Source organism: Mirounga angustirostris, unplaced genomic scaffold, assembly GCF_029215605.1.
Source record: "Mirounga angustirostris isolate CCGP_5_RB_7025 unplaced genomic scaffold, mMirAng1.0.hap1 SCAF_61, whole genome shotgun sequence".
Lineage (NCBI taxonomy): Eukaryota > Metazoa > Chordata > Mammalia > Carnivora > Phocidae > Mirounga > Mirounga angustirostris.
In genome coordinates this window covers 165001-187500 of record NW_026991769.1, presented here as the reverse complement: position 1 = coordinate 187500, position 22500 = coordinate 165001, and the positions used below count along the sequence as shown (strand labels likewise).

The 22500-nt window shown below is 52.3% G+C and overlaps 3 long non-coding RNA genes across 5 annotated transcripts in view; 1 reads left to right on the top strand and 2 right to left on the bottom strand.

Moving 5' to 3' along the window:
* LOC135363200 (uncharacterized) overlaps positions 1 to 3558 on the top strand; it is a 3760-nt gene extending 202 nt beyond the window's left edge. The window contains exons 1-2 of the long non-coding RNA XR_010408862.1: positions 1 to 2442; positions 2814 to 3558. The exon at positions 1 to 2442 is cut by the window's left edge and continues 202 nt beyond it. This is a non-coding gene — a long non-coding RNA (uncharacterized LOC135363200). The remainder of the gene's footprint in view (positions 2443 to 2813) is intronic.
* Positions 3559 to 5042: 1484 nt separating this feature from the next.
* Positions 5043 to 14371, bottom strand: LOC135363197 (uncharacterized). Of its 3 annotated transcripts, none has more exons than XR_010408859.1 (4): positions 13834 to 14371; positions 10567 to 10826; positions 7707 to 7824; positions 5043 to 5931 (listed from the first exon to the last, which is right to left on the bottom strand). It is a non-coding gene; the product is annotated as an uncharacterized LOC135363197 (long non-coding RNA). The 3 variants fall into 3 exon arrangements; XR_010408858.1 differs by lacking the exon at positions 5043 to 5931 and adding an exon at positions 5943 to 6965 and having other exon boundaries at positions 13834 to 14370; XR_010408857.1 differs by lacking the exon at positions 5043 to 5931 and having other exon boundaries at positions 6967 to 7824; positions 13834 to 14357.
* A 7249-nt stretch (positions 14372 to 21620) lies between these two features.
* The window catches only part of LOC135363201 (uncharacterized), a 63908-nt gene continuing 63028 nt past the window's right edge, over positions 21621 to 22500 (bottom strand). The window contains exon 10 of the long non-coding RNA XR_010408863.1: positions 21621 to 21719. This is a non-coding gene — a long non-coding RNA (uncharacterized LOC135363201). The remainder of the gene's footprint in view (positions 21720 to 22500) is intronic.

Genomic DNA, 22500 nt, shown 5'->3' with positions numbered 1-22500 from the left:
CAGGGGCACCACGGAGGGCCACGCGCACAACGCGCTCAGCACGCCCAAGCGCGTGAGCAGCGCGGCGCCGGGACGGCCCTCCCCGTGGCGGGGAGGACCGCGCACCACACGAAGCCAGGGAAGGCAAGCGAGAGTGTCCGCTGCGTCGGGGGACCCCGGGCCCGCGAGCGCCGTCAGGCAGAACACGGGAAGGCGGGGTCGGGCCGGAGCCTGCACACACCCCCCCCGCACCCCCCACCTTACCGCCACGGCGGGCAGAGGCGAAGGAGCGAGGGGCCCGCGGGCAGAACGAGAAGAGCGGTCCCATTCGCCATGAACGTCCGTCCCTCGTCTGGCGCGGCTTAGGCCCGGCCCGGGAGAGCGCGAGAGCACCACATCGATCTGGCAAAACACAAGCGCCGAGAGGAGCCCGAGGAGGGGAGAAGCCGGTGAGGACAGCAACCCGAGGGGGAGCCTGTTTGGTTTTGTTTTTTTTCGGCCTCACCGGCACCCCCTCGAAAACCCCAGGGCAGGAACAGCCGGACAACCCGAGAGAGAGGAACGCCTGACACGCGGCACGGAGCCTTGCGGGACGGGAGGTTGTCACGACCACAGCCGGGTGCCCGCAGAGTGGAGGACACAGGGTAAAGGACCCACGCGCCACCTGCCCACAACCGCCCTCGGGTGCTGGAGACCGGAGGCGGCACCAACGGCCTGGGCCACCTGGAGGCACAGGAGCCGGCGCACAGGCCCACGCGGACGGCTCAGGCCAGCGACGGCAGAGCCGGGCTTGGCATCCCTGTCAAGCCCGGAGCCCCGCCACACGCCCAGAAGCCCACCTCCCTTAAGGAGAGGATCGCCCAAACATAACGTGCCAGCACCTACCTGGCGGCAAAAAGGGCTCATTTCGGGCGAGAAAATAGCCGCGCCGCCTGGCGTGGCCTAGCCACAGGTCACCGGGATCTCCTGGGACCGTGTCCCGGCCACGGGCCCCAAGCACTAATCCATCGCCCCCGTCTCCCCCCGGAGCCCCCCCCCGCCCCCCCCGCCCCCCCCCCCCCCCCCCGGGCCATCTGGTCGACCCCCGGAACGTGGTGGCAGCCGGCAGCGAGTAGGGACTTGGCGGGAGGTGGAGCGGCCCGGATAGGCCCGCCCCCGGGTCCGCCTTTCGTCCCCAAATCGGGACTTTAGAAATTCTCACCAAGTTCTGTGGAGGCCCCTGCGGACGCCCTCCTCCCCGGGCCTCAGGACCGCCCCATGCCGGTCCCCGACTCCCGGCCGGGACTGAGGAAAGGGGGCGATGCCGCGGAGGCGTCCCCCCGAAGGCCGGACCTCAACGGGAACCGCAGCCGGGCCCCTGGGGCCCTCGCGGCCCGGCCCGGCCCGGCCCGACCCGGTCGGGTCCCCACCTCCGCAGCGGGCCTCGGAAAACTTGTTAAGAATATCGGGTCCGGGGCGCCTGGGTGGCTCAGTTGGTTAAGCGACTGCCTTCGGCTCGGGTCATGATCCTGGAGTCCCGGGATCGAGTCCCGCATCGGGCTCCCTGCTCGGCGGGGAGTCTGCTTCTCCCTCTGACCCTCCTCCCTCTCATGCTCTCTGTCTCTCATTCTCTCTCTCTCAAATAAATAAATAAATAAAAACCTTAAAAAAAAAAAAAAAAAAATATCGGGTCCGATGACCGGGACCCCACGCGTGCCCGCGGCGGGGCCCGTCGCGCCATCCATGGGCTTCCCCGCAAGGCTCAGGCCGGTCCCCAACCGCCCGAGCGTGACACGGAAGGCCCAACGGCCGACCGGAGCCACGGGCCGGATGGCGTCCGGGCGCCCGACGCAGCCTCTCCCATTCCCGCGGGCGGAGGAGGGGGCACCGGCGGGTGCTGGTCGACCCGTCCAGGCGGCCACCCTAGCGTGGCTCTCCGGGAGCGAGGCGGCGGCGCCACCACCAGCCCACAAACCTGGAGGCTCAATCTCCCGCGAGCGGAGGTCGCGCCGGTGGCCCGGAGACAGCGGGCCGATCTCGCTAGCGTCGCCGGCCTCCCGGTACTCCGCCTCGGGAACCGCGGCCAAATACAATCCCTTGCCGACATCGCTGACACTCCGGCGGGGACACGCTATCTAAAAGCGGCCGCCAGGTGGCACCCGACAACCGGCGCGAACAACAACGAGGCAGATCCGGATCGCGGGCCCGCGAAGGCGCACAGCCCGGCCGCCCGGCCGCCCGATCTCGTGGGGCACGGGCCTCCCACAGCGGCACACCTGCGGCGCCCGGGCTTCCGGGAGGACTTAAGACACATTTCGGCGGGCAAGGACCGTAAAACCGAGACCAAGCGAGTACTCCGACAACCACCACGGATGAACCTTCTCTCTTCTATCATTTTAAGGGGAGGAGGAGGTCTCTCTGAAGCATACGAAGAAAGCTCAGGACAGGAAGGGGGGGGGGGGATTGACACACACCCCCAGAAAGGTGCACATCAAATCCGTCTCTGCACGTACGCGATAACGTCCAAGGCCAACAAGCGGGGCGGGGCGTGCGGGGGCGGGGGGCGGGGCGCGCGGTGCGTGCGGGGGCGGGGGGCGGGGCGCGCGGTGCGTGCGGGGGCGGGGGGCGGGGCGGGGCGGTGCGTGCGGGGGCGGGGGGCGGGGCGGGGCGGTGCGTGCGGGGGCGGGGGGCGGGGCGGGGCGGTGCGTGCGGGGGCGGGGGCGGGGCGGGGGCAGGCGCGGAATGGGGAGGAAGGGAGTTAAAATAGTCCTTCACTCAAGAAATCCAGTTCCGCAGAATAGAGAGCCCAGAAATGGACCCTCAACTCTATGGTCAACTCATCTTTGACAAAGCAGGAAAGAATGTCCAATGGAACAAAGACAGTCTCTTCAACAAATGGTGTTGGGAAAATTGGATAGCCACATGCAGAAGAATGAAACTGGACCATTTCCTTACACCACACACAAAAATAGACTCCAAATGGTTGAAAGACCTCAATGTGAGACAGGAGTCCATCCAAATCCTAAAGGAGAACACAGGCAGCAACCTCTTTGACCTCAGCCAAAGCAACTTCTTCCTAGAAACATCGCCAAAGGCAAGGGAAGCAAAGGCAAAAATGAACTCTTGGGACTTCATCAAGATAAAAAGCTTTTGCAAAGCAAAGGAAACAGTCCACAAAACCAAAAGACAACCGACAGAATGGGAGAAGATATTTGCAAATGACATATCAGATAAAGGGCTCGTATCCAAAATCTATAAAGAACTCATCCAACTCAACACCCAAAGAACAAAGAATCCAATCAAGAAATGGGCAGAAGACATGAACAGACATTTTTCCAAAGAAGACATCCAAATGGCCAACAGACACATGAAAAAGTGCTCAATATCGCTCAGCATCAGGGAAATCCAAATCAAAACCTCAATGAGGGCGCCTGGGTGGCTCAGTTGGTTAAGCGACCGCCTTCGGCTCGGGTCATGATCCTGGAGTCCCAGGATCGAGTCCCGCATCGGGCTCCCTGCTCAGCGGGGAGTCTGCTTCTCCCTCTGATCCTCCTGACCCTCCCCCCTCTCATGCTCTCTTTCTGTCTCTCTCTCTCTCTCTCAAATAAATAAATAAAATCTTAAAAAAAAAAAAAAAACCTCAATGAGATACCACCTCACACCAGTCAGAATGGCTAAAAGTAACAAGTCAGGAAATGACAGATGTTGGCGGGGATGCGGAGAAAGGGGAACCCTCCTACACTGTTGGTGGGAATGCAAGCTGGTGCAGCCACTCTGGAAAACTGTATGGAGATTCCTCAAAAAGTTGAAACTAGAGCTGCCGTATGATCCAGCAATTGCACTACTGGGTATTTACCCCAAAGATACAAAAATAGGGATCCGAAGGGGTACGTGCACCCCGATGTTTATAGCAGCAATATCCACGATAGCCAAACTGTGGAAAGAGCCAAGATGTCCATCGACAGATGAATGGATAAAGAAGATGTGGTATATATATACATACAATGGAATATCATGCAACCATCAAAAGGAATGAGATCTTGCCATTGGCAACGACGTGGATGGAACTGGAGGGTATTATGTTGAGCGAAATAAGTCAAACAGAGAAAGACATGTATCCTAATAAGTCAAACAGAGAAAGACATGTATCCTATGATCTCACGGATAGGAGGAATTCTTAATCGCAGGAAACAAGCTGAGGGTTGCTGGAGTGGGGGGTGGGGTGGGAGGGATGGGGTGACTGGGTGATAGACACTGGGGAGGGTAGGTGCTCTGGCAAGCGCTGTGAATTGTGCAAGACTGTTGAATCTCAGATCTGTACCTCTGAAACAAATAATGCAATCTATGTTAAGAAAAAAAAAAAAAGAGGGCGCCTGGGTGGCTCAGTTGGTTAAGCGACTGCCTTCGGCTCAGGTCATGATCCCGGAGTCCCGGGATCGAGTCCCGCATCGGGCTCCCTGCTCGGCAGGAAGCCTGCTTCTCCCTCTCCCACTCCCCCTGCTTGTGTTCCCTCTCTCGCTGTGTCTCCCTCTGTCAAATAAATCAATAAAATCGTAAAAATATATATCTTTAAAGAAATCCAGTTCCGGGACATCCGTGCCGTCCAACACTAGTACGGGGTGGGCGGGGGAGGTGCTCTAGAAGAGTTAAATATTGATGATGATGATGATGATGATGGAGAAGAAGAAGAAGGAGGAGGAGGAGGAGGAGGAGGAGGAGGAGGAGGAGGAGGAGGAGGAGGAGGAGGAGGAGGGGAACTGTTCCATGCTATTAAGGGTAAAACAAAAACAAGGCGTAGAACTTCCTCTGGCTCGTAAAGGGGGAAAAAAAAAATGGTTTGGGTTTTGTTTTTTGTTTTTTCTTTCTTCCTGTTTCAACTAAGCGCATTTCAGGGCACCTGACTGGCTCCGGTCGGAGGAGGCCCACGCGACTGCGACTCTTGATCTGCAGGGGTCGTGAGTTCCAGCACCATGCTGGATGATCACTCAAAAAGCTTTCAAAAACAAACACGCAAACAACCGACACCGAGCAGCATTAACCATCAAAGATACACACCTGTGACGAATACGACGTCAGAGGAAACCACGAGCAGCAGTAGCAGAGGATAGGACACTAGAGGGCAACAGAGCCCCATCCATAGGTGCTAGGGGCACTTGAACGCTTTCTGTGTCCACTAGGGACCTCGAAAAAACTTCACTCCCCTATCCAGGGAGGAGAGGGGAGAAGCAACCTCCAGCAAGAATTCCTTTGATTATCTTAATCGCAGGAAACAAACTGAGTGTTGTTGGAGTGGGGGGTGGGGTGGGAGGGATGGGGTGACTGGGTGATGGACACTGGGGAGGGTGTGTGCTCTGGTAAGCGCTGTGAATTGTGCAAGACTGTTGAATCTCAGATCTGTACCTCTGAAACAAATAATAATGCAATCTATGTTAAGAAAAAAAAAAGAAGAAGAAGAAGAAGGAGGAGGAGGAGGAGGAGGAGGAGGAGGAGGAGGTAGCAGGAGGGGAAGAATGAAGCGGGGGGAAATCAGAGGGGTAGACGAACCATGAGAGACGATGGACTCTGAACAACAAACTGAGGGTTCTAGAGGGGAGGGGGGTGGGAGGATGGGTTAGCCTGGTGGTGGGTATTGAGGAGGGCCCATTCTGCATGGAGCAGTGGGTGTTGTGCACAAACAATGAATCATGGAACACTTCATCTAAAACTAATGATGTAATGTATGGGGATTAACATAAGAATAAAATAAAAGAAAAAAAAAAGAATTCCTTTGATTAAAGGTAACTCTTACTACATTGAACTTCACCATTTCGGGGCACCTGGGGGGTGGCTCAGTCGTTAAGCGTCCGCCTTCGGCTCAGGTGACGAGCCCAGGGCCCTGGGATCGAGCCCCACATCGGGCTCCCTGCTCCGCGGGAGGCCTGCTTCTCCCTCTCCCACTCCCCCTGCCTGTGTTCTCTCTCTCGCTGTCTCTCTCTGTCAAATAAATAAATAAAATCTTTAAAAAGTAAATAAATAAATAAATAAATAAATAAATAAAATAAACTTCACCATTTCAACATGGACCTTTAATGGTTTCCTTCCCAACCAAGCCTTTCTCCTTGCCTCCTCCTTACCCGCGTGAATCCCTGATCCCACTTCACAACATCCCCCCCCCCCCCACACACACACCAGGCTGAAAACTGTTCTCTCTAAACCATAAATCCTGAGCATCAGGAAAGTACACGAGGAAACACAGACGAGAGAGAGAGAGAGAGAGAGAGAGAGAGAGAGAGAGAGAGAGAGAGAGACCAAGCAAATAATGTGGCTCTGAAGGCTGGACATCGATCGAGTTGAGAGAAAGGACCAGACATCACAAACTCGAAAAGAAGGTTTTCCTTTAAAGCTGATCTCTTCCTGAGTTGGCTAAACTACGTTCTTTACTGGTACGGCCTCCACTCAAGAGTGCGACGATCAAAAGAAGGTTTCGCAGTAAACACTTCACGGGTGCATCTATTAAAAAAAAAAAAGAAAAGAAAAGAAAAAAAAGGGCGCCTGGGTGGCTCAGTTGGTTAAGCGACTGCCTTCGGCTCAGGTCATGATCCCGGAGTCCCGGGATCGAGTCCCGCATCGGGCTCCCTGCTCGGCAGGGAGTCTGCTTCTCCCTCTGACCCTTCCCCCCTCTCATGTGCTCTCTGTCTCTCTCATTCTCTCTGTCTCAAATAAATAAATAAAATCTTTAAAAAAAAAAGTTCACGGGTGCAGGCTTCACATTGGTTTTTCAAGTACACGTATTTCAGGGCACCTGGCTGGCTCGGTCGGAGGAGGCCCACGCGACCGCGACTCTTGATCGGCGGGCGTCGTGAGTTCCAGCACCGCACTGGATGGGTGTACAGATTACATACACAAGCAGACAGGCAAAAGGAATTAGAATCGCTATGGTGATTTCGAAGAAAACAAAACAAAACTCAGGAAACAAAGTCGTCCTCTCCGGGCCCGTTTCATGCTTATGTATAGAGGCGATAGAGACCCTGTGATGTTGGCAGACAAAAGAGACAGGTCGGTGGATGGAACGCCACAGATACCCAAACAGATAGGCCCAAGCCCGACAGAAGTTTGACAAATGCGCAAAGGCCATTGGAAGGAGGAAAGACGGCCCACCTCCCCACGAAATCAGAGGGCAGGCATCAGACATCCACAGACCCAACACGCAGGCAAGCAGGCAGACAAAGAAACAAGAAAGCTGGGGCGCCTGGCTGGCTCAATCCGTGAACCGTCCGCCTGCCTTCGGCTCAGGCCCTGAGCTCAGGGTCCGGGGATCCAGCCCCACATCGGGCTCCCTGCTCGGCGGAGACTCTGCTTCTCTCTCTCTCAATCTCTCTCTCTCTCTCTCTCTCTCTCTCTCCCTCCCTCCCCCCTCCCTCCCCCCCCCCCCTCCTCTCAAATAAATAAAAGTCTTTTAAAAAGAATAATTAAAAAAAAAAAAAAAAAGGAAGAAAAGAACGTCACTCACTCCCCTTCCGGCATAGGGAGGACATCTTCGGGGGGGGGCGGGGGATGGGGGGGATGCCTCTCGGGAGAAAAGGGGGAGATTCAGCGAGTCAGCGCACCCTCCTTGCACCTGTGTGTGTGTGGGGGGGGGGTGGTTTGTGTGTTTCCTTGCCGCTGCTCGTTTTTTACAAGTGTATATAGAGTTCAAAACAGTATGCTGGTTTCCTTTATATCTAAGTCTTATCTCGGGTTTGGGTTCTGATGGGAGGAGGGAGGGCCACCTTTTCTTCCGACATGGTGGAGAAGGAGAAGAGGGATGCAGGCCTGTGCATATTCTTTTCCGTCGTGGGGTGAGCAGAGGACTCGGATTCAGCTCTTGCTGGATGGGATCTAATTTCTCTGTAAACAATCAGGCAAGATATCAGGCGAACAGAGGGCGAGCAAAGGTTAGCAGAACATGGACAAGATTGGCTATGGGTGCTGGAGTTTCCAAAGCAAGGATTTCATCAGAGGCACGTGAATGTCAAAGATTTCCAGGGACCATGTTCATGGATGACTTGGGGTATAGGTCATTTCAAAGTTACGGTGCTACCACCCGGTCACTTGAGCATACTGTCTCCAGCTCACGGCTGCAGATGCGATATGGGGCTCCTCCAGGGATGGAATTGTGCCAGAGAAAGGGAGACAGCAGCCTGTAATTGAGCCTAAGGTGTGTCTGAGAGAGTGACTCTCTAAAGTGCCTTGAGGCAGAAGGAGACCAGCTAGATTTGTCTTTGCTAGGTATTTGTGGCAATGGGGTCGGTGTGGCTGGTGGGTGTTGTCTGTTTATTTTCTAGATTCAGAGAAAGAACTCTTCAAGTGGAAGTATTTGCACAAGGGGTCTGGCAGGATGGGAGGGTGCAGGGGTCGGTCCATTTAACAAGATAACAGGAGGATCAGGCCTTTTAAGAACTAGGCAAAGAGAGGAGTTTAGCTTTGGTCATCACAGCACCTGGCACCTCAGCAGAAACAACAGAAGGTTCCCAGGATGAATTGAGTTGCAGGAGTCAGCGTGAGCAGACCCCACCACCCTCAGCCCTTATCCCTCAGCGCCCCCCCCCCCCGCCCCCCAGGCACACACACCCGGGCAGGCAGCGGCTATAGTCCACTCCGAGCTCCAGATCTGGGTCCCGCCCCCCCACCCCCACCCCCACCCCCACCCCCACCCCCACAGGGCTCCCCTGTCCTCTTCTCAGCCAGAGATGTATATGGGAGGGTGGTCCCAGAACAAATCTCCCCTCATCCACGGAAACCTTGCCAACACTTCGACCACTTTGCCTGAGCTACCAACTCATCTGTACCCGTGCGTGATTTTTTCCCTATGGACCAGGGGCCTAGTTACCAACTTAGGATGGACAGCCCCCCCCCCCCCCCCAGCCTACTGTTCCAATTCGACCAGAGGACTTCAGTTGGGGGGGGATGGGGGGGCTGGGGCTGGGGCTGGGGCGGCTGATGGGACGTTCAGGGTGATCCATTCTAATGGGCCTCATTCAATCGCTTCATTCAAATGCAGAAAGCTTTCTGTTAAAGTCAGAGCCTGGAGCTTCCCTCCATTCAATGGCTTTCCTCAACTCCCCCTAACCCTTAGGCTGCAGCTTGCAAACTTCGGAGAGAGATGAGGGAGGGAGGGAGGGAGGGAGGGAGGGAAGGGAGGGAGGGAGGGAGGGAGGGAGGGAAGGGAGGGAGGGAGGAGGGGAAGGGGAAAGAGGGTGTCTGAAGAGCTCACCTCATCTGGGGGCAAAAAGAGTCCCCTCCTTTTCCTAACCCACGAAACTCCAGTAAACCCTTTGGGAATCATGAATGTGGGGGATGATGTCTTACTATACTGCCTTCCAGGGATGGGTGTGCAGGTAGGAGGGTGTGGCATGGTGTGGCTGGCTGAGTCTGAGGAGGACCTTGAACACATGATGGTGGTATCTTAGCGGTCAGAGGCCAAACACAAGCATGGAGTGATAAGGGCTAAGGGCTAAGGGCTAAGGGAGGCCTGACAGGGACCGTTCTAACTCATCCACCGAGTTATGGGCCCAGCAAGCACACTCCTCTAAATCAACATTAACAGTTTATTGATTGTTGGGGCACCTGGGTGGCTCAGTCATTAAGCATGTGCCTTCGGCTCAGGTCATGATCCCAGGGTCCTGGGATCGAGCTCCGCATCGGGCTCCCTGCTCCGCGGGAAGCCCGCTTCTCCCTCTCCCACTCCCCCTGCTTGTGTTCCCTCTCTCGCTGTGTCTCTCTCTGTCAAATAAATAAATAAATACAATCTTAAAAAAAAAAAAAACAAAACAGTTTATTGATTATCCATCGACCTGTCCTCCCTCTCCCACCTGCTTCCCAAGGGAAATCCTCGGTCTCATTCCACGTAGTCACTGGCTGTTTTCGCACACCACCTTCCTGTCCAGTAAGAGGAGGAAGGAAGATGGACAAACAGGAACCAGCCCCACAGATGGCACCTCTGCACAGAGGGGTGAGTGTGAGTCTCATTGGGCCAACTGTGACTCTGAGCCATGATCCCAGGGTTGTTTAAAATATGGAACAGAAGGAGCACCTGGGTGGCTCAGTCAGAACAGCACATGACTCTTGATCTCAGTCAGGGTCCTGAGTTCAAGCCCTACACTGGGACTACAGATGATGAAAAATGAATGAATGAATGAATGAATGAATGAATGAATGAATGAATGAATTTTTAAAAATAAAGTATGTAATGTTTATCTCTTTAAAAAAAAAAAATGGAATGGAGGGGCGCCTGGGTGGCTGCCGGTTGAGCATCTGCCTTCAGCTCAGGTCATAATCTCAGGGTGCTGGGATCGAGCCCCACCCCTCTGGGGCTCCCTGCTCAATGGGGAGTCTTCTCCCTCTCCCTCTGCCCCTCCACCCACCCATGCGTGCAAGCTCTCTGTCTCTCTGTCTCTCTGTCTCTCTGTCTCTCTGTCTCTCTCTCTCTGTGTGTGTTTCTCTCTCTGTCTCTGTCTCTCTCTGTGTGTCTCTCTCTCTGAAATAAATAAATAAAAACAAACAATCAAACTTCAAAAAGGAAAAGGGCAGGGACATTTATGATTATTCATGGCGAAAGTTGGAGCACGTATATTCAGGAAACATATGTACCATAGATTCCCATGTTTACTTCGGGGTGGAGACCTGACATCTGAATGAGGCAAAACTGAGTCCCTGATGTCAGGAGGTTATCTGAGGACAAGGAGAAGAGGCTGTGGGCATGCTCTGAGAGCTGGTACAACCTGGATGGGGTCTTAGGCTCCTTTTCTCAGGTAAGGAATCAGGACCTCGCTTCTTCATAGGCTGCAGCCATTATCAGTTGACCTTGAGTCCAGACTTCTGCAGAGACAGCCAGTATTTGGTAGCAGGGCCTGAAAAGACACAATAGCTGACTAGGGGGAAACAGTTCCCTGAAAAACCAGCTTTAAGCTTTCTGCTAGCATCAACCTCATTAACCTTATGGGGCACGGTTTCAATCCCCACCCCCACCCCACCCCCACCCCCACCCCCACCCCCACCCCCACCCCCACCCCCACCAAGTGAGGATCATTCCTCAGTCTTAGGGAATTGGGATGATGATGGCTGTGGCTATTCTTTCATCTCCTCAGGGGAGGTAGGTTTTGGGTAAACGACAGTTTCTGTAAATCTTAGCTGTAACATGGCTATGTTCAGGGCTAAACAGAAGTTTTTAACCTACAGGTTAAAAGGGAATAAAAATAACAGGGAGTCAGACATGCTACATTTTTCCCTGTTAAAATTTCCCCTTGTCCATCCTGCATTCCATTTCTATGACACATGGGCAGAGGTCTGCCTTCTTTATTTAACTGCTTCAAGCTGAATTAGGGTGCAGTAGAGGCTTTGGAATGGAAGGATCTGAGACACTGCAGGTCGCAATTTTTGGTCCCTTGTGCTAATGGAGGGGGTCTCAGAGATAGTTCCTTATCTGAGAACTTGGTTATTTTTCTACATGGTTTGGGACTACATGACACCATTGATTTTATCCCCAAGTGTAGTCTAAGGAATAGTAACAGTAGAGTCAAACCCAATTCTCTCATTCTCTCTCAAATTGATCTGATATCGGTGGGTATCCAAGAATACAGATCAGTAAATTAGTCTGAGCCCCTCCCCTGGGGGGGGGGCGGTAGGTTGTGGTGGTGAAGGGCTTCTGGTAGCCAAGTAGCTTAGTGTTTGATTTTATTTACATGGGTTCTTTTTTATTTTTTTTTTTCTTTAAAGATTTCTATTAAGTAATCTCTACACTCAATGTGGGGCTCGAACTCACAACCCCGAGATCTAGAGTCGTATGTTCTACCAGCTGAGCCAGCCAGGTGCCCCTATTTATATGGGTTCTTATTTTCCAAAGAGGAGTTAATACAGGTGCAGCAAGGTGGAATTAAGGATCATAGACTCTGCCTCATTCAGCAAGTGATCTTGTAGTTAATAAGAGGCATTTCTATGGAAACAAAAGGAAAACATGGTTAATGGTTGGAACAAGGGATACACCTGGTGTCTAAGTCCAGAGGGCTGCCAGTGAGAAGGTCTCTAGATGTCAGGCTTGAAGCATCCTCCAATAGAGTGGGAGTGGGCAGGGGCAATCTGACTAATTTTTCTGGCGTATAGTTCAAATGTCTCATTTTGAGTGACTCATAGAGCAACAGGCACAAAGATTGTCTATATATGAGTTATTGTGGTCATTTCCCTGAAATTTATTTCAAGTTGTCCAGCTTTCATTTGCCAGACTTCAGGAAAAAGGACAGTTTTAGTTCTTAATGATTGTAAGATAAGAGAATGGGAGAATGTTCTGAAACAAATAATGCAATATATGTTAAGGGGAAAAAAAGAAGAAGAAGAAGAAGGAGGAGGAGGAGGAGGAGAAAAGGAGGAGGAGAAAAGAAGAAGGAGAAGAAAAGAAGAAGACGAAAAGAAGAAGAAGAAGAAAAGAAGAAGGAGAAGAAAAGAAGAAGAAGAAAAGAAGAAGAAGAAGAAGAAGAAGAAGAAGAAGAAGGAGAGAAGAAGAAGAAGAAAAGAAGAAGAAGAAGAAGAAGAAGAAGAAGAAGAAGAAGGAGAGAAGAAGAAGAAGAAGGAGAGAAGAAGAAGAAGAAGAAGAAGAAGAAGAAGAAGAAGAAGAAGGAGAAGAAGAAGAAGAAGGAGAAAAGAAGAAGAAGAAGAAGAAGAGGAGGAGGAGGAGGAAGAAGGAGGAGGAGGAGGAGGAGGTAGCGGGAGGGGACGAATGAAGCGGGGGGGAAATCGGAGGGGCGGACGAACCATGAGAGACGATGGACTCTGAACAACAAACTGAGGGTTCTAGAGGGGAGGGGGGTGGGAGGATGGGTTAGCCTGGTGGTGGGTATTGAGGAGGGCCCATTCTGCATGGAGCACTGGGTGTTATGCACAATGAATCATGGAATACTTCATCTAAAACTAATGATGTAATGTATGGGGATTAACCTAAGAATAAAAAAATAAATTAATTAAAAAAAAGAGAGAGAATGGGAGAATGTTGGAAACCTTAGTTTGAAGAGTCACAGTCAGATACTCAAGGAAACCAGAAGGATCCAGGATCCAGTCCAGTTTTATAGGCAAACAATAAACGTTCAAAGATAATTAATCTAACACTCACAAAAGTGTGTTATTGAAATGTAATCTTTCTCTCTAAAGTCACCTTCATTCCTGTCAAAGATAGCCAAAAGAAGATTAATTTGTTTGTAAAACAAGTCCAGTTTTAACAAACTTGGCCCAATCATCTACGTAGGGACAGCAAGAATAGCAATTGACCATATATGGGGTCTTTCTTCTCTTTTCTTTTTCCTTTCCTTCTTTTAAATCTGCTTTGATGGAGCTTTTTACAAGGAATTTTAGATTGATCCTTTAACTGCCTTTTTAAAGCCGAGAACCAAGCCAAATATTGGCCATCAGATTCGCCTGCAAGACTTGTAGATTTGCGGAGGGGTAGACGAACCAGGAGAGACGATGGACTCTGAAAAACAAACTGAGGGTTCTAGAGGGGAGGGGGGTGGGAGGATGGGTTAGCCTGGTGGTGGGTATTGAGGAGGGCGCATTCTGCATGGAGCACTGGGTGTTGTGCACAAACAATGAATCATGGAACACTACATCTAAAACTAATGATGTGATGTACGGGGATTAACATAAGAATAAAAAAAATTACAAAAAAAAAAAAGACTTGTAGATTTGGGTGAATTCCTCTCTTCTTTGAGGGCCTCCAAATTTCCTGAAGTTCCTGCATCTGCCAGGAGGTGGTACTCTTCACTCACCTGGTAAGGTTGAGGGGACCTCTCTAAGCAAGGTTATCAGGCCAACATTTCTAAGGGGCTTTACTGGCTCCATAAAGTCAATCTGACTTTCTTAAAGCAGTCTCACCATATCTGAGTCTACGCATGTGTCTCTTCGAGATGACAGTCCAGGGGCACCTGGCTGGCTCAGTCGGTAGAGAGCACGACTCTTGATCTCAGGGTTGTGAGTTCGAGCCCCACGTTCAGTGTAGAGATTATTTAAAAAATAAAATCTCGGAGGAGCGCCTGGGTGGCTCAGTCGTCAAGCGTCTGTCGGCCTTCGGCTCAGGTCATGATCCCAGGGTCTTGGGATCGAGCCCCACATCGGGCTCTCTGCTTGGCCGGGAGCCTGCTTCTCCCTCTCCCGCTCCCCCTGCTTGTGTTCCCTCTCTCGCTGTGTCTCTCTCTGTCAAATAAATAAATACAATCTTAAGAAAGAAAAAAAGAGTACACTAACAATCCAAGAAAACCTTGTCATTTTAACATAGAAAACCCAAATCTCAATCTTATACCAGTGTGCTTTTCTTCTTCTTTTTTTTATTCTTATGTTAATCCCCTACATTACATCATTAGTTTTAGATGTGGTGTTCCATGATTCATTGTTTGTGCACAACACCCAGTGCTCCATGCAGAATGGGCCCTCCTCAATACCCACCACCAGGCTAACCCATCCTCCCACCCCCCTCCCCTCTAGAACCCTCAGTTTGTTGTTCAGAGTCCATCGTCTCTCATGGTTCGTCCGCCCCTCCGATTTCCCCCGCTTCATTCGTCCCCTCCCGCTACCTTCTTCTATTTTTTTTTTCTTCTTCACATAGATTGCGTTATTTGTTTCAGAGGTACAGATCTGAGATTCAACAGTCTTGCACAATTCACAGCGCTTGCCAGAGCACCTACCCTCCCCAGTGTCTATCACCCAGTCACCCCATCCCTCCCACCCCACCCCCCACTCCAGCAACCCTCAGCTTGTTTCCTGCGATTAAGAATTCCTCCTATCCGTGAGATCATAGGATACATGTCTTTCTCTGTTTGACTTATTTCGCTCAACATAATACCCTCCAGTTCCACCAGTGTGCTTTTCAAACTGCCTTCTCCCAAGCTCAGTCAGTCCTGACCATGCATAAAATTCCTTTTCAAAAATTCTCCTTCACAAACCCCTTCCACAATTTCCTTTTTCATTCAGACTCGGTCTTAAAGTTTTCTTTCTTTAAGTACCCAGTCCCGTTTCAGTACACCATTACTTCCTTTTCCCTCAACAAAAAAAATGTTTTCTCATTTCTTGTACCTCTTTTACACGTCTCCTACCTTCCCACACACGGAGTTGTTTTTGTTATCATTTTGTAGCAGTCCCAATTCCATGTGGCAGAATTTTAATTCTTAGAAATCTCAGTCTCTGGTGAAACGTTAGTAGTAACCAATGGCGCACTCTCTATTACACCAGAATTCTTTAGATTGGCAAATGTATGAATATATTTCATAAATTTTATTTATTTGACAGAGAGAGACACAGCGAGAGAGGGAACACAAGCAGGGGAAGGGACAGAGGGAAAAGAAGGTTCCCCAATGAACAGGGAGCCCAATGCGGGGCTCGATCCCAGGACCCTGGGATCATGACCTGAGCCGAAGGCAGACGCTGAACGACTGAGCCACCCAGGCACCCAAACGTGGTTGGTTGGTTGGTTGGTTTTTATAAAGGTGATGGAGAGGTATATTTTGATAACCACAAATACAGGCTCACTGTTGTGACGGGAGCGTGGCACATTCCACTGCCCACCCAACGGCTTGTAACGCAGGGAGAACCGAATCCAAGTGCTTTTATGACAAAGAAAAGAAAGAAAAGGAAAGAAAGAAAGAAAGAAAGAAAGAAAGAAAGAAAGAAAGAAAGAAAGAAAGAAAGAAAAAGGGAAAGAAAGAAAGAAAGAAAGAAAGAAAGAAAGAAAGAAAGAAAGAAACGCAAAGTTGATTATTTGTATTATGTGTGACATTGATAGCTCCAAAACCACGTCTTTTTAAAATAAACCAACAACCTTGAATTGGCTTTAACGCCAAAGAAGTTGCACCTGCGTCCACTAAAAAGTCAATCGATTGTTTTCCCCCATCAGACTCCTTGGGGAAAGTCTGAAGCGGGCGGTCTAAGATCAGCGGAGCCCTCGGGCCCCTTCCTGCTAGTTTGGGAGGTGCTCCAATTTAAACCTCATAAGGAGGTGGCCCAAGGGCTTGGGCCCAAGGGCAAGGGCTTTTGCTCCTTGATAAGGGGGTGGGGAGGAGGAGGAGGAGGAGGAGGAGAAAGGGGAGCCCATGGCACCCGGGGGGGGGGGGGGGCGGGGGGGGCGGGGGTAGGGAAGGGCGGCTGAGACGGCGGCAGGGGAGTAGAGCACTCCAGGCACACACACCAGTGGTGCAGAAACGGGGCAGGGGAGGCGGCAAGGGAGCCATTGGTAAGGCCCAGGGCACATATACATTTACAGTTTTGGACGAACCTTTTCTTTTTTTTCGCCTCCGCCTCCGCCTCCGCCTCCGCCTCCGCCTCCGCCTCCGCCTCCGCCTCCGCCTCCGCCTCCGCCTCCGCCTCCGCCTCCGCCTCCGCCTCCGCCTCCGCCTCCGCCTCCGCCCCTTTCTTCATCTCCTTCTGCTTAATAGGCTTTGTCTGTGGTGGCTTTTCAGCCCTCCGGAAGCCAGTGGGTTGGGCATCGGTTCTGGTGCCTGTACTTGGGGAGGAGGAGGAGTGGATTTCAGATTTCTAGCATCGGCCTGTCTTCCTCCTCTTCTTCATTATTTTGACTGTTGGGAAGTGGGGGTAAGGTCAGGTGTGTTAAATTTTTGTCTATCTCTGGGCCGTCCCTTGGGTCCCTTACCTTGAGGCATCTTTATTGTGGAGTGACATAAGAGTCTGAATGTAGGGAATTTCATCCCAGATCATGTGAGCTTGAAAAACTGGGTTTATTCTTATCTGAGTTTTACCATGCCCGATTTTTACGAGCACCTGCCTCTAAACTCTTTAAGTAGGGGCACCTGTGTGGCTCAGGCAGTTAAGTGTCTGCCTTGCGTTCACATCATGATCCTGGGGTCCTGGGATGGAGCCCCACATCCGGCTCCCTGCTCCGCGGGGAGTCTGCTTCTCCCTCTCCCAATGCCCCCCCACCCCCAGCTCGTGTGCTCTCTCACTCGCTTTCTTTCAAAGACATAAATAGAATCTTTAATAAAAATAAAACTCGGGGCACCTGGATGGCTCAGTGGTTAAGCGTCTGCCTTTAGCTCAGGTCATGATCCGAGGGTCCTGGGATCAAGCCCCTGCATCGGGCTCCCTGCTCGGCGGGAAGCCTGCTTCTCCCTCTCCCACTCCGCCTGCTTGTGTTCCCTCTCTCGCTGTGTCTCTCTCTGTCAAATAAATAAATAAAATCTTTAAAGAATAAAATAAATAAAATAAAATAAAATAAAATAAAATAAAAATAGAACTCATTAAATAGAGCTCCTTTACAAATGGATGTTAGCAATAGCACCCGGAGGTGGAGGAAATACCTCACATGTATAACACATACGGACACATAGACACAAACAAGATGCAAACAAATTTTAGCCTTTGTTTCAGTCTTATTTGTGGAGAGGACATGAATGGAGAGGACACGAAAGACCCAATGTTCAAATCTCCCTCTTTTAGTAAAACAAATGCAACTGCGAAGCAGCATTACCGTGTACAGATCCCACCCGTCAGTTGTTTTCCATTCCCAATGGAAACAGGGTCGGTTTTATGCAAAGATAGCAAAAGCTGCAGCAACCAACCAACCAACCAACCAACCAACCAACCAACCAACCAACCAACCAAATGAAGACCAGAGCATCTCCCTGAGTGTTGGTTCCTCCCCAAAAGTCGGGGCTTCACTGAGGGAACCAAAGAGCTTCCTAGTTTCTGATCACCCAGTCTCCTAGCAGGCTTTCTCTAATTGTGTACACAATTCAGACATGTCAAAAGAACCCCGCTTGGGCCATCTGAGACTCGTGTTATCGTGAAATGTTTCCCATGCAAGTAAGCACTTGCAAGTATAGGCTCCCTATGCATTGTACATGTAGCGTGCAGGTGTTTCTTGTGAGGGTGGGCCGTTGTTTCCTCAACATTTGGTGCAGGGTTCTACAGAGTTTTGGTTTGTTTCGTTGGTTTGGTTTTCTGCACACGTGTGTGTGTGTGGGGGGGGTGGTGTGGTGTGTTGTGTGGTGTGTATCTGTGTGCACGGTATCTATCGCTGCTGCGCAGCTAGCTGATCCTCAGGGTGCATCATCCTAACACCGCAATGGCTCGAAACAGCATTTCTTTATCGATAACTTCCTGGTGCTTGCCCTGGGTGGCCCCTTGGGTTCTGCGGGTTTACGCCGGGCTCACTCAAGCAGTGGCTTTCGGCCAGAGGGTCAACTTTCACACGTCTGGCAGTCGGTGCCGCCGAGCACCGGGCTGCCTCTGTTGTCAATGCCTCTCATGCTCCAGTCAGCTAGACTGGCTTTCTTACGTGGAGGTCTCAGGACGGCATGCCAAGAAGGTCGAGAACGCCGGCAGACCACCTCTTCAGGTGTAGGCTGTGAAACCAGCCAAGTGTCACTTCTGCTCTATTCTTTGGGTCAAGACAAGTCCCAAGACCCGGTCCAAAATCAAGGGACAGAGCAATCAAGCCTACCTCTGGATAGCAGGAGCATCGAAGTCATAGGACGTGAGGGTGCACACGTGCCGGGACGTGAGGGACACACGGTTGTCGGTCTGCCACAAGGGATTCCTAAACCCTATGCCGCGATGCACATTTTTGCAAAAGTAAGCTTTACGTTTTAGCATCTAAAACATGATTTCCTTTGAATCAACCCCTAGAATTGGATTCACCAGGAAGAAGGGGAAGATGCGTTTTCCAGCCTCTTGATACAGAAGCTCTTGATTTCCAGAGGGCACTTGGAGGACCCTTCACCAGTCTCTGCTTTGTAAGGCGGGGGGAATTTTTTTTTTTTAAGATTTTATTTATTTATTTATTTGTTTGTTTGTTTGTTTGTTTATTTATTTGAGACAGAGAGAGAGAGAGAGAGAGAGAGAGAGAGAGAGAGAGAGAGAGAGAGAATGAATGAGAGAGAGCACATGAGAGGGGGGAGGGTCAGAGGGAGAAGCAGACTCCCTGCTGAGCAGGGAGCCCGATGCGGGACTCGATCCAGGGACTCCAGGATCATGACCGGAGCCGAAGGCAGCCGCTTAACCAACTGAGCCACCCAGGCGCCCAAGGCGGGGGAAATTTAATTGGCCAACCCCCCATGAAAAAGCGACCGATCACGTTCCGACGTCCGAATTAAAGGCAGGCTTCCTTTTTAAAGGCATCCATAGAGCAGCCAGCTCCGTGGCAAGGAGCCGGACTTCTGTGTGTCTGATGAGGAATCCCATTCTCGGCATAAAGGCAATCTCGGGGAGCAGTCGGAGGCAGACCAGATCTCAGATCCACCAAACCCAAGAAATCCCTTGTGATCTGAATGGCTGAATTTGTTGAGGTTTCCCTCCCGATGGCTAAGAAGATGCCTTCCTATCACAGATGACAAAACACAAACCAACAAAACCCCGATAGCTGGGCAGGGTCTTCAAGAAAGGGCCCCTTTTTCATGGAAGCCAACTCTTCCATCTCGCGCCACCCGCCATCATGGAGAGGAAGTCTCTCGGGATGAACGAATGCCTTTGCAATCTACGTTAACCGACTCTCTTTTCCGATAGGCTGACACTCTTTCCCCTCGTGGACACGTCCCGAGATCGGCAGGCTTCGGTGCATCGGTCTTCTGTGCACCAAAAGCCGTGCGAAGGCCCCTGTCGTCGAAATGTATTCGGCAGGGACGCTAGTGAAGAATTTTAAACCAGTCTAGCCCGGTTCAGTCCTTCAGTCCTTTTTTTTCTCCTTTCTTACATGACCGCTGTGTCCTAAAAGGATACAACTGAGGAAACTCCAGATGGAACAGAGGCAAAGGGAAGGGGGGCAGAGCTTCCGTGTTCCGTGACCCCTCTCCAGGAACGCCTCTGTCCCCACCATTTCAGGCGTTCAAGCAACCTGGAAGCTCCCCGAATTAGGTTAGTTCTTCTTCGAAGGGGCGGGGGTCGGGGTGGGGAAGGTTGGGGAGCGCCGAGGTTTGGAAACATTGCAGGGCAATCAAGGCTATTGCCAAATCTCGAGTCCGTGCAGAGGTACGTAAGGTACACGTAAGGCCGGGATGGGGGGCGGGGCGTGGCGGGGCGGGGGTGGGTGGGTGCGCGCGCCTGGCGGGGAGGGTTGCGGTGTGTGTCCATGTGCGTTCAGCAGGTGTAGGGGAGGAAGAATGTTCCCTCTAACTTCCCTTTCTACTCCCTGTTGGGGGAGAACAGTGAAGAGAGCCCGGGTGAGGGCGAGGGCGACGGTGACGGCGAGGGCGACGGTGACGGCGGGTGGGGGCGAGGCGCGGACAGGAAGGGGGGAGGGGTAGTAGAGGTGTTTATTTCTTTTGGCGGTGATGGAAATGTTCTGGAAATTGCAGTGAAGGTTGTGCAGCTTTGTGAGCCACCTTAAAAAAAAAGAAAAAAAGGCCACCCAATGGCCCACTTTTAAGAGTATGCGAAATATGGCATGCGAATTGTATCTCCACTTCGAAAATCTGTGACGAAACAATGTGATGGACATAGGGAAGGAGGGAGGGACGGACGGGACCCTCACCCTCACCCTCACCCTCACCCTGGCTCTCTTCACCGTTCGATCCATGGATCGATCGATCCATCGATCCATCGATCCATCGATCCATCCATCCATCTATACATGCCATGCATGCAGTCTGTCGGTTCCTGTAGACATCAAAGGGGGGGGAGGGGAAGGGGGCCACGAGGGGAGGGGAAGGGAGGAGGGGAAGGGAGGAGGGGAAGGGGGCCAAGGGGGGAGGGGAAGGGAGGAGGGGAAGGGAGAAGGGGGAAGGGGGAGGGGAAGGGGGCCAAGGGGGGAGGGGAAGGGAGGAGGGGAAGGGGGGAGGGGAAGGGAGGAGGGGAAGGGGGGAGGGGAAGGGGGGAGGGGAAGGGGGGAGGGGAAGGGGGAAGGGGGGAGGGGAAGGGGGGAGGGGAAGGGGGGAGGGGAAGGGGGGAGGGGAAGGGGGAAGGGGGGAGGGGAAGGGGGAAGGGGGAGGGGAAGGGGGGAAGGGGGAGGGGAAGGGGGGAGGGGGGAGGGGAAGGGGGAAGGGGGGAGGGGAAGGGGGGAGGGGAAGGGGGAAGGGGGGAGGGGAAGGGGGCCAAGGGGGGAGGGGAAGGGGGGAGGGGGGGAAGGGGAAGGGGGAGGGGGGAGGGGGGGAGGGGGAGGAGGGCGTGCATGATACTGGGCATGGTTTTTATTCTGAGTGCTTTTATTTGTTCCCCAAACTAATCACCTCTGTGGAGATAAAAGATCACCCACATGAGAGCGGGAATCATTTCTTGAGGGCAAGAGAGTCTGCGGTCGGCCACCACCGCCTGGGTCTGGCAGAGACGCCAAGCAAACGCAGGCCAGGCGGAGGAGTGGAAAAGCTTTCTGGTGGCAAAAGGGGAAGGTCCGATGAGAGGTTGTTGGGGGTGGGGGAGCAGGATGGGAGCTGACTAGAAGAGGAGTGTCCTAGGTCATTTCAGGGAAAGAGAAACTTGATTTCCGTCCGTGGGTCCATCGATCTCATTCTCTCATTCTCTGGATCTAGCTCTGTGCTCCAGACGAACACATTCGAGGGCAAGACCAGGCGCGGCCAAGAGGACTAGACGGGTGGACGACTAGGCACGGTCAAGGTGGAAAGTGGGGGGCGACTGGGTGGCTCAGTCATTAAGCGTCTGCCTTCGGCTCAGGTCATGATCCCAGGGTGCCAGGGTGCCAGGGTGCCAGGGTCCCGATAATCGAGCCCCGCATCGGGCTCCCTGCTCGGCGGGAAGCCCGCTTCTCCCTCTCCCACTCCCTCTGCTTGCGTTCCCTCTCTCGCTGTGTCTCTGTCCAGTAAAATCTAAAAAACAAAAACAAAGCGACCAACAGAGAGACCTGTATCCTATGATCTCACGGATAGGAGGAATTCTTAATCAATCGTAGGAAACCAACTGAGGGTTGCTGGAGTGGGGGGTGGGGTGACTGGGTGATAGACACTGGGGAGGGTAGGTGCCCTGGCAAGCGCTGTGAATTGTGCAAGACTGTTGAATCTCAGATCTGTACCTCTGAAACAAATAACGCAATCTCTGTGAAGAAGAGAAAAAAAATAGAAGAAGGTAGCGGGAGGGGACGAATGAAGCGGGGGAAATCGGAGGGGCGGACGAACCATGAGAGACGATGGACTCTGAACAACAAACTGAGGGTTCTAGAGGGGAGGGGGGTGGGAGGATGGGTTAGCCTGGTGGTGGGTATTGAGGAGGGCTCATTCTGCATGGAGCAGTGGGTGTTGTGCACAAACAATGAATCATGGAACACTTCATCTAAAACTAATGATGTAATGTATGGGGATTAACCTAAGAATAAAAAATTAAAAAAAGAAGCAAAAACAAAACCCACCAAAACGAAAGAAAAAAAGGTGGGAAGCGGGCCGGACGGGTCGGGACGAAACAGAGGGGATCGATCACTCACGGGTGCGAGAACCAACGGGCCGCGGCGCGGAAAAAGGACTGCCGGTCGACCCGGGGCCCCAAGCACCATGCAGGCAGCGGGCCAAAGTCTCGCCGGGCGGCCAGGGTCCCGGAACCCTCGGCACCCGCCAGGCCCAAGACCGAAGTCCTGCCAGTCGCGCCGGAGGGAGAAGG